Source organism: Telopea speciosissima, chromosome 1 (assembly GCF_018873765.1).
Source record: "Telopea speciosissima isolate NSW1024214 ecotype Mountain lineage chromosome 1, Tspe_v1, whole genome shotgun sequence".
Classification (NCBI taxonomy): Eukaryota; Viridiplantae; Streptophyta; class Magnoliopsida; order Proteales; family Proteaceae; genus Telopea; species Telopea speciosissima.
In genome coordinates this window covers 40102371-40112238 of record NC_057916.1, presented here as the reverse complement: position 1 = coordinate 40112238, position 9868 = coordinate 40102371, and positions in this window count along the sequence as shown.

Sequence of the window (9868 nt, the reverse complement as noted above, 5' to 3'; positions counted from 1 at the left end):
ACCCAGTGCACAAGGCTGCCGTGTTCAGTAGGGTCTAGGGAGTGTCAAGATCCCGAAAATATTGATAAAAAAACACAAAAAAGAATGGCAAGTATCGGATCAGATAGGTCGATCCAACCGACATGTAATGATGTCTTTAGATAAGATAGAGTTTAATGTAGTTAAAACACTCTAATTCCTTCCCCATGGCTGGTGGGATTCTAGCAAGTCCAGGTGAGAGGCCTGGTCGTATCCGCTTTTTCTAAACCTCGTCTTCACTACTAACTACTAACTACTAACTACTTGAATTCCTAGTTTTTAGGATCTGAACTTGCTAATTCTAAAGCAGCACTGGTTCATAAGATCCAACCGTTGGATAAGGCTCTTCTTTGGTGGAGCTATTTTTAACCATTAGTAAGACCTTCAACCAGAATTTTACTTCAATCTGAATTGTTAATTGCTATATAATCAGATTTTTCTTGAATCTGGAATGTTTTATTTTTGCATAGTAGACACAGAACATGATTGGAGAGAGGGCACAGAGCAATACATGTTCATTGAGAAGTGCCTGGCATCAGCTAATAGACAAAAGCAGCCATGGCTTATCTTTCTTGCACATTGAGTACTGGGTTATTCTTCTGGTAGGGACATTTGAGGAACCAATGGGAAGAGAGAGCCTCCAAAAACTTTAGCAGAAGTACAAGGTTGACCTGGCTTTCTATGGACATGTCCATAATTATGAAAGGACTTGTCCTATCTATGAGGTACTACTTATAATCTTCTCCATGGATCTTTGCTGCATCACAGCATCCATGAATACATATCAATTATTGATGATTCTCGTTTCTATTACAGAGTGTTTGCACGATGACGGAGAAGTCATACTACCACAGTAGTTCTGGAATTTTATTGAGTTTCAAACTAATAACGGCTTCCGTTGCACCAGTAACAATCCATTACTAAGAAAATTATTGGAATCAAAATGGCATGAGGATGTCATTACGGTCAAATTGGTTTAGCTATGAAATCAATTTCATGAATTAATAAGGATCATTGTAGCAATGGCCTTACCCGAGTGATAAGAAAGAAAAAATCAACAAAAAAACAAAGAAACAATGGTGAAGTAGCAGTAAATTAACAGGAAAGCAGTAAAATTAAGAGAAGAGAAGAGAATAAACTCAAAATACCTTGTATCAAGAGAATCCTCTGAAAAGCAATAAATTTTCAGCAGGAAAGCAGAGCAGCAGTAGTAGGGTGAGTAAGAGAAGAGATCGTGATTTATCTTACGGCGAGTACACCGGAGAGCATCAGGAGCAGGGTGAGAGAGGGGATGTCGCCATCGTCGTCCCCGTCGCCATCGCCGTCGCCACTGAGGAGTTGTGAGAGGGGAGGGATGAGTGAGAGGTTCTGCTTTCGAAATTTTCGTTTGATCTGAAACCCTAGGCAAGAGTGAAATGGGTTTGTTTTGAGGGAGTTAAGACCGGTTTGGTTTGTGTTAAACCGGTGGGATGGGTTGGTTTGAGGTTTAAAACGGTTCAAACAGATGAGGAATGTCATTCAAAAAATTTTGAATTTTTTAAAAGACAACCGTTGGATGGTTGCCAGGACATGTGTCACACCAGGAAAGCAGGGAAGTAGGATGGAAGTAGAGAAGAGGAAGTAGAGGATGTGGATCCGTCAGCTCCCTCTGAGTTGCAGGTATCCAACAATGAAGGGTTTGTATTTGGGGTTTTACCCTTAAGGGTATTATGTTAAGTTCACTCTATGGTAAGAGTAATTTCACCTTTGTTTTTCAGGTAAATGGGCGTTTTACCCTTAAGGGGTATTATGGTAAGTTTATCCCTTCTAAGGGTAATTTGGCCTTATGAAAAAACTAACAGCAACTTAACCGCAAAAGCCTTATGGAGTGGACTAAGTTGAAATATAATCATAAAATAAGGGTAGTCAGTGATAATTTTTTTCAAGTTTGGTAAGTCCATGACATATTGAATACTTACAGGGGGTGTCTGTGAAATTTGCCAGAAGAAAAAAAGTATAAGGTGATAGATTTAGTTAAGCAGAAATAAAAGAAACTACGTTATTTCTGATTGGGGAGGTACTTCAATATGCAAGGAGGATTGGAACAAGTCTACTTTGTAATCCATCAATTAATGTTATTCATAATACTTTAATGTTATTCATAATACTTTATGTTAAGTGATTAATTGAACACTAATTAATCTGATTACACTTAATGAGACTAGACCTAAATGATTGGTTAAGTACATTATGAAGTCCTAATTACTTTAATCATTTAAATAATTTTAACTAGTTATACATTAATTGATTGAATAACTATGTTAATTATACTAATCAAATATGCTAACTGTACTAACTATTCTACTTTTAAGTGATTAACTATACTAACTATATTTAACTAATTATATTAATCATAACATTTATATTAGTTAACTACTTGTACTAACTATACTATATTAACTGCCTAATAAAACGTTTACCAAAAAAAAAAACTAGCTAAATAAGTCAAAGCATGGGCTACGAGGGAGGGATAACCCTGTCAAACCGAGATATAGGGTAGGCCCATCATAAAGAAAAAATGATATTATGGCCCAGGTAGTGACACATCTATTCCGAATCGTTGATAATGGATAATTGCAATGAAGGTGATGATGGGCTCTTTGTGGCAAGCCCAGATGAATGATGAAACAGATCACGTGGCAGGCCAATGGGAGGAGCATTTCCTCCTAACCAAAGATTTTGTGACATGTGGATGGCACAAAAGTTTGGTGGGTGATAAAATTAAGTGTACACAGTATGAGATTAATGCTTTATTATCATCCCATTAGAACTTCTAATTCTCAAGTGTGTCACAGCTTTTCCATTTTGTCCAAATAAAGCTGTACTTTATATGGTCTGTGTATTTTTTCCTCTTCTAAGTGTCAAGTATGTCGGTGTTCTCCTATTTTCATTCAAATAAAGTTATGCTCCTTAAATATCTAAATGTGTACGATATCATATTTTATGATAGGGAAATGGTTCTTTGAGCCACTGGGGCAGGATACACTAGTATCACTATGTCTATCTTTCTTCTCCAAACATGAAATGATCTCATTACCCTCTCATGCATGATACCGTTTTGACACAACTCATTGGTGTGTTCCTCTATGCTACTTGCTCAAAGAATCCTCTCCCTTTACGATATTGTTGATCTTCTAGAATTGAAACTCCCATGCCACCTAATTGACCGTTAGATTGTGGTGGGAGACATCTCAACCATTTGTTGTTGCTGCCTTCGATCACTTGACTTCCTTTGTTGCTACACTGTCACAATCCCATTGTTGCGACTCTCAACATTCTTGAGTCTTCTTCACACATTCTTCCTTAGATATTTCTCCCAGTCTCTCTAATTGCCTCTGGGGGAAGTGATTCAACTCGTAGTTTGAAAAACGATTGCGTGAGATCTGGTCCATGATTATGATCTCTCCCCACCCCCATTTAGTTGGGATATGGCTGACTTGAATTGAGTATTATGATCTCTTCGATATCTGTTGGGCTTAGAGTTGCTTTGCCTTGGAAAATCCCCTCCACCTGAGGGAAGAGCTTGTGATCCTTGGGCTCCAAGCATGGATTTAGTAATCGGTATCAGATACCTGATACTGATACAATATCAATATAGATCAACACATACATGTCAGGATCAGACAAATTTGCCCATGTGTTTCAATAAAAATCGATTTATTTTACTTTTTTACCCTTGGCCTGTATGGATCCATCGATATAAGATTGACTAGGAATCTTGTATCGATGGACCATCCTGCGGCACAGTAGAGGCCACATGGCATACATGGCACATGTGGCCTTTGCTGTGCCGCAAGATGTGCATCGCATACCTTGCAATACGACAAAGGATTTTTATTAGATATCAACCCTCATACCTTTGGCCATTACCAGACATTGGAGCACTTCACGAAAGAAAGCCAAGGAGCACCGGAGAAAGATAGAGAACAATGACATTTGCATAATAGAGGTTGATCCTAGACAATGACAAGACAAGGATTGCTGGGCCTAATGGAGGTAAGTGCATCTCCATTGAATCCTTGATTTGGATTTGAAGTTACACATGAAGCTCGAGTTACTGTTGCCTGATTGCTTGCACAATAGGTAGCTGTGCTTCTAGACGCGGCTGAGCCGATGGCAATACTGCTTGGATTTGAGAAGCATCTCGAGATTAGATTTTAACTGGTTATTGAGATTGAATCCATGACAACGGTGTCGACAGGGGATGGGTGGGTGGGTTTAAATATACACTACATTTTGACATCTTGGAAGTACATCTTGGCAATGATGATTAGGACTTAGTTCTCTCCTCTAGCAACCAAATGGTAGAGTTTATCATCTCATCGCTAACCCATTTCCTACACCCAAACCTTCCCAAATTGAGCCTAAAATCTCTAGGTCAATGTTATTTAATCATTTCTGGCCCTCATGCAAAATTTCATCCGAATCTAGCATCTTTTGCACAAATGATCGTTTTGTCCTTGGTATGTTCCTATATTTCCGACCCACCTCCGATTGATCTAAAACTCTATATTAGTCTCATATGACTATTTTATGCTTGCATGTTAAATTTTGTTAAATTCAATGTCATTTGATATTTTTTCTAATAAAAATTACCAATTTACCCTCAACATTTTTCTCAGTATCCGAACCATTTGATTCAGCCCAAAACCTTTCTGATGACATTTTTTTGGGCTTTTAGGATGCTTGCACGTAAAATTTCATTTGAATCCGATACCATTCGAATCTCGATCAAAGTGAAACGTTGTTTTCGAGGGTTTTTGATTTTCATGCCTCGGTGAAATCTATTCAAACTAGCCGTATAGATGGATAGATCTTGGAGAGTGCTTCGTGGAAATATGTAATCAGTTCGCTTTTGGTTTTTCCCTGATAAACTGTCTATTCTAAACTGTTAAATAGAATATCAACCGAATAAAACAATTTAAATTGAGTAACCAAACCGTAAATCGAATAAAATCAATTACAAATTAATTAAATCAAATAACAATATCAATTATGAATCGTTAAAAAAAATATAGCAACAACAAACTGAAATTGAACCGGTAATAAGTCATATAATCGGAACTGATTAGAAAGCGATTTCAATTTAAGAAGTTGAAATTAATTAATATTTGATTCAAATTCTAGCAATTACAACATGAACCAAATGGAATCGAACCGATATTTTCTTTTGGTAAAGAATCCAATCAAACTGATTAAGATCCTTAAAAGAGAGTACGACATGTCCTTAGGTTTCCAAGTTTAGTAGCTTATTATGTGGCTCCTTAGATCAGAACAGTCCTCTAGAATGGTAATCATGTGGGAGGATATTCAATTAGTTGACTATAGTTGAGTGGGCATATTTTTGATTGGATTAGGGAGGGGTGTTTTCGACCACTTGTATACAATAATAAGGGTTGGAGCTCATGATGGAATAAGCTAAATGGATGTTTCTTTATCGTAATTGTTGGAGTATGTCCATCAAACCCAAATTGATTTGAATAAATAATTTATTTTATTATGCATGAATTTTATTTATAGGTTTATAAGTTTTTTCCACGGGTTTTTACCCATAATCGTGTTAAGAAAACAACGCCCAGAATGACGATTTGCAGAAGAAAAACGAAAATAGAGAGAGCACACACAACGCACAACACAAAGATTTACGTGGTTCACCTCCAAAATGGAAGCTACGTCCACGACCGAGCAATAGAACAAGTTTCATTATTTTCTCTGGAAATGTTACAAACCCTCATAACCCTATCTCAAAGAGATAAGAACAATATATAAGAAAATCCTAACCTCAGAAAGTACACAAATGCCCCTAGCCCAAAAATGCCAAAAAAACTTGAGCCGGACCAAAGCATAACACATGGTTCAAAAGTACTCATTTCAAAGATGTCGACGAGCCCAACACAACTCCATGCCATTTTTTGGCATTCCGAGGTCGTTTCGAGGCCGAAACGGCCCACCGAAGGTCTCAACCGCACTTTCTGGACCAAATCAGGCTTCACCAACAACAATCTCCCACTTGAAGACTGATTCCAACACTCCAGAGAAAAACCAGAACCCTTAACACCTATTGCTCGAGCAGCACCACCAATCATCATCCATGAAGATTGAACAAAGTCCCAACTTTTCCCTGTCAACTCCCTTTGTCAACATATCAGCAGGATTCTTACTACCATCTATCTTGTCAAGCTTCAGTTGCCCATCCACCAAAACAGACCGAATGAAGTGATACCTCAACTGAATGTGCTTTATCCTTGAATGAAAGGCTGAGTTCCTTGCGAGATGAATAGCACTTTGTCTGTCACTCTATAATATGCTATTCTCTTGTACCCTGCCCAACTCCTCCATAAACCCCTGAAGCCAAATCATCTCTTTACTTGCTTCAGTTACAGCAACATACTCTGCCTCCGTGGTTGAAAGAGCAACCATCTTGTGTAGCTTAGAAATCCAGCTAACTGCAGTTCCACCTACAGTGAAAACATATCTTGTAGTACTCCTTCCACCATCTCTGTCTCATGAATGATCTGAGTCAACAAAGCCTTGTACATCAACATTAGTACCACCAAAGCATAAGCAGTAGTTGGATGAACCTCTTAAATACCTAAGTATCCATTGGACTGCTTTCCAATGCTCCTTTCCTGGGTTTTGTAGATACCTACTAACAACTCCCATTGCATGTGAAATGCCAGGCCTTGTACTCACCATTGCATACATCAAGCTCCCAACTGCTGATGAATATGAAACTTTTGCCATGAACTCTTTCTCCTCCTTTGTAGAAGGACACAAATCCTTTGAAAGCTTGAAATGAGCCACCAATGAAGTAGTCACTGGCTTCGCCTTGTCCATGTTGAATCTCTTCAACACCTTCTCCACATACTCTTCTTGGGATAGCCACAACTTCTTCTCTTTTCTGTCTCTCCTTATTTGCATGCCAAGGATCTGCTTTGCTTCACCTAAATCCTTAATGTCAAAGACTTTGGACAGATTTTTCTTAAAATCACTTATTCTTTGCATGTTATTTCCTGCAACCAACATATCATCTACATACAATGTAAGAATAGTAAAATCTCCATTTTCAAACTTTTGAAGATAAACACAATGGTCAGAGTAACATCTTTCAAATTTTCTGTCCTGTATAAATTTGTCAAATTTCAAGTACCATTGCCTTGGAGCTTGCTTGAGGCCATACAAGCTCCTGTTCAGTTTACACACCAACTTCTCCTTGCCCTTCACTTCAAATCCTTCAAGTTGATGCATGCAAATTTCTTCATTCAAATCTCTATGGAGAAATGCAGTTTTAGCATCTAATTGCTTTAGATGTAAATCTTTTACAGCTACAATGCTCAACACAATGCGGATTGAAGTCATCTTAACAACAGGGGAGAAAATTTCTTGAAAATCAATACCTTTCTTTTGTGCAAACCCCTTTACTACAAGTCTTGCTTTGTACCTCTTTGTTCCTCCAGCTTCACTTTTCACTCTGTATACCCATTTATTGTGCAATGCCTTCTTTTCAGCTGGCAACTTCACCAGATTCTAAGTCTTGTTCTTCTTTAATGAGTCTAGCTCTTCTTTCATAGCTTGCTCTCACTTGACCTTGGACTTATCCTGCATTGCCTCATGAAAACATTCTGGCTCACCAGAATTAGTAAACAAAATAAAGTTCAAAGAAGGAGAATATCTTCTGGGAGGTCTGATTGTCCTTATTGATCCTCTCAGAACAGGAGTTTCTGGTTCCTGCTCTTAAAGACCATCATGATCATCATTATTTCTGCTCCCAGACTCACCATCTGAATCTCCAACCTCACCATATGAGATTCCAGATTCATCATTCAAACTTTCTGGAATTTCTTGTGCATTAGGTATAGTCTCACCTACAGTCTCATCAAGTTCAAAGAACTCTGTTTCTTCTTTTCCCTTCTGTTGCTGCCTATCCTTGTACATGCAATTCTCTTTGAATATAACATTTCTACTCTTGATGATTTTGTCATGTTCATAATCCCATAAACGATAACCAAAAGCATCTCCACCATATCCAATAAAAGCACACTTAACAGATTTAGAATCTAATTTCTGCTTATTTTCTTTATCAACAAGGGCATAAGCAATGCAACCAAAAGTTTTCAGAAAAGAATAATTCACCTATTTTCCAGTCCATGCCTCCTTTGGAATACCTCCATCCAATGCACTAGATGGGCTTCTATTGATCAAGAACACTGCTGTGTCAACAGCTGCTGCCCAGAACTGTAGTGGCAATCCAGAATGGATCCTCATAATCTTTGCATGTTACAGAATGGTTCTATTCATTCTTTTTGCAACTCCATTTTCTTGTGGTGTCCTTGGTACTGTTTCTAATCTCCTGATTCCATTGAGAGCACAATATTCTTTGAAACCTCCATCACTGTACTCCCCATCATTGTCAGTTTTAAGACAACTTTGTTTCCTGTTTCAGATTCTACAAGGGCTTTCCATTTCTTGAAAACATAAAAAACATCAGATTTATTTTTGATAGCAAAAACCCATGTTTTTCTGGTTGCATTATCTATAAACGAAACAAAGTAAGATTTACCATCAAAAGATATTACTTGAGTTGCTCCCCAAACATCTAAATGAATTAGTTCTAACTTCTCTAGTTTATTTTCTCTTCCTCCTTTGTGGGAACTGACTCTCTTTTGTTTCCCATACACAGTCTTCACAGAACTCAAAGTCAATATTCTTCAGGTTAGGCAATAGGTTCCTTGAGTGAGCTTCTTCATGTCTGTCTCACTCAAGTGTCCAAGTCTGTGATGCCAGAATGTGGTATTCTCATCTGCAAAAGCTACTGGAATAATATTATCATTAGTACCAACAAACATATACAAGGTACCATGTAAGTTTCCCTTGACCACAATCAGAGACCCCTTTGTAATTTTCCATTGGCCATTATCAAAGCCAATACTGTACCCTTCATTGACCAGCTTGATTGTCGAGATGAGGTTCTTCTTCAAATCAAGGACATGTCGTGCGCTTTCAGTAAGGGTGTCAATATCTAACAGAAACTGAAAATCGAATCCAAAACGAGCCGAATTAACCGAGCCGAGCCGAACCAAATTAATTCGGTTTGGTTTCGGTTCAAATATTGGATATATTAATTCGGTTCGGTTCGGTTTCGGTTCCATGTCCAAAACCGTCGGTTTGAACCGAAACCGAACCGAATACCCATTTAATCCCCAAACCCTATTTCTTTTAATTGGGTAAAAGATATTTAATAAGATAATTAAGTAATTAAAGATTTAAAGTAAGTAATCAAAATCGTATTTGTTTTTTGGTAATTGTTTATCACTATAACTCTAATTCTCTAACCGATTAGCTTTTCATATTCCCTTTCCTATTTTATTGCTTTTATTTTAGTCTTACTCTTTTACTTCAAGTTAATCTTACAATTCTTTCAAATTCAAACGTTCCATTTTCTCCTAAGTCCGAATGATCCAAATATCTAATCGGCAAGGCATTTTGAAATTTACTAAAAACAAAGTAGTATTGTCAATTTGAAGGTTTGATGGTGTTGTCATTCCATAAAAAAAAAGGAACCATATACAAGAACCGAATTATATTGCAGTAAAAACCAAATGAGACCTGAATGAAAACCGTTTTATGAAACCGAAATAGAACCGAGACCGAACCGAACCGAGGGGGGTTCGGATTCGGTTGCAAGTACAAAACCGAGTCGGGTATCGGTTCGGTTTTGGGTCACACCTACAATGCATGGAACCGAACCGAAACCGGACTGAATACCCGAAACCGAACCGATTGACACCCTTAGCTTTCAGTTTCAAGTGTC